The sequence below is a fragment of the Urocitellus parryii genome, chromosome 4, assembly GCF_045843805.1.
Source record: "Urocitellus parryii isolate mUroPar1 chromosome 4, mUroPar1.hap1, whole genome shotgun sequence".
NCBI lineage: Eukaryota > Metazoa > Chordata > Mammalia > Rodentia > Sciuridae > Urocitellus > Urocitellus parryii.
Window position 1 is genome coordinate 18842952 of NC_135534.1, and position 2490 is coordinate 18845441.

A 2490-nucleotide genomic window follows, 5' to 3' on the forward strand; every position below is an offset into this window, starting at 1 on the left:
TGCAGTTATGAATAAGAAGCTCAGGGTGCTGTGGCACACCGGGGTGACATAATACAATGTACATTTCTAAAGAAATGATAAATGTTTGAGGCAATAAACATGATTAACATGATTTAAACATTATGCAATGTGTGCATGTATCAAGTGGAACCTCATCAATATGTACAGCTTTTTATATTTTTAAACCTTATTTTAAAAAGAATTAATCTTCAGCCTAAAACAAGGATGAAATTATGGCTTTTACTGGTAAATAGATGGTGCTGGAGAATATCATGTTAAATGAAAATAAGCCAATCCCAAAGAACCAAAGGCAGAATGTTTTCTCTGATATGCAGATGCTAATTCACAATGGGGGAGGGGTCTAGGGAAGAATAGAATTACTTTAGATTACCAAAGAGAAGTTAAGGAAGGGAAGAGGGTATGGGGGTAAAAAGGACAGTGGAATGAAACAGACATTATTACCTTATATACATATATGACTGAATGACCAGTGTGACTCTACCATGTACAATCAGAAAAAAAAGATAAACTATACTCCACTTATGTATGATATATCAAAGTGCATTAATGTATTCTACTGTCATTTGTAACTAATTAGGAGAAATAAAAAGATTTTAAAAAATAATAATTAATACCAGTAAAATGTGCTATACCTTGAATAGACATTTCTATGAAGAAGACATACCAGTGGACTGCAGGTAAACTAAAAGGTGCTTGATGTCAATATAAACATCAAGAGAAATGCAAATCTATACACAATAAGATATCAACTTAATCTGATAGGATTGGAATTATAAAAATAAAACAAACAAAAACAGAAAGATAATAAATGTTGTTAAGGATGTGAGAAAAAGTAAATGCTTTCCCACTGTTTTTGTTAATATAAATTGGTTCAGTCTTTACAGAAAAGAGTATAGAGTTTCCTAAAATAGTTTCAAAACCAAAAATATCAGCCTTTATAAAGAAGAAAATCATTATTTGCATTTTTGATGATTTCCCTTCTAATCTCAGTGAGATGAAATCTCATCACAGTTTTGATTTGCCTCTCTTTGATTACTAGAGATGTTGAACAGTTTTTTTTTTAATATATTTGTATTTCTTCTTTTGTGTAATGTGTTTTTCTTTTAACCATTTATTTATTGGGTTATTTGTCATTTTGCTTTTTTGTTTGTTGGTTGTTTTTTTTACTTTTTGGATCTTTGCTGTTTTATTTTGTTGTTGTTTGTTGTTGTTGTTTGATATCAAGCTTTTGATTTTTTTTAAGTATTCTGGATGCTGTTGAAGGAAGAGCTTTAAAAGATCTTCTCCCACTCTGTATGCTCTCTCTGCATGCTTGTGTTTCCTTTGATCTGCAGAAGATTTTTAATTTCATGCCATGCCATCTTACTTACTGATTTTTGGTTTTTATTTCTTGAGCTTTAGAAGTCTTGTTAAGGAAATGGATGCCTGTACCAATATGTTTGAGTGCTGAGTCTGTCTTCTAGAACTTGAAAGGTTTCTTGTGTAATTTTTAGGTGTGTTTGATCCACAGTGAGAAAAGGTATCTTCCTTCATTTTCAGTAGGACTGCAAATTAGTATAACCTCTTTGGAAAGCGGTATAGAGCTTCCTTAAACAACCAGGAACGGAACCACAAATTCTCGCAGCTATCTCAGTCCTTGGTGTTTATTCAAAGAAGTAAAGTCAGCATACTATAGTGATACAGGCACATGAATTTTTATAGGACCACAACCCATAATAGCCAAGCTATAGAACAAGCTCAGGTGCCTGTCAATAGAAGGGTGGATTAAAAAAAATGAATACACGTAATAAGCAGTATACAGGAAAACTGGGGACTGAAATGGAACAAGTTATACTCCATGCTTCTATAATTATGTCAAAATGAGTCTTGATGTTATATATAAATATGAAGCATTAATAAAAAGGAAAAAGAAGAAAATTCTGCCATTTTAACATTTTGGATCAACCCAGAAAACATTAATGTTAAGAAAAATAAACCAGGCACAAAAGGTCAAACACAACATGACATCACTTACAGGATAAATCTAAAACAGTCTAACTCAGAGTTATAGAGTGGGACTGTGGTTGTCATGAGCTGGGGAATGAAGAGGAAGAAGATGTCAATCAAAGGGTATGATGTTTTGGTTGCACAACAAGAATAAGTTCTAGAGATTTATACACCATTGAGCTTATACTGATCAATATTGTCCAGGATGCTTAAAATACTTCTCAAAGGGAAGACTATGTGCTGTATGTTATCATCATCATCATTATACTAATAATAAACAAGAAGTTGGATGGACACATTTGAAGATGGTCAAATAGGTGACCAAATAATTTCATGGCATAGATAACATGTTATATATGTACTGTATTTTGTTTGTTAATTACTTCAAATAAATGGTTTTTAAAAAATAATGTACAGACTTCCTAAAATGACTAAGTGGCAAATAAGTAACAATGAAGTTTTGTCCAATTGACAAAATGTGGA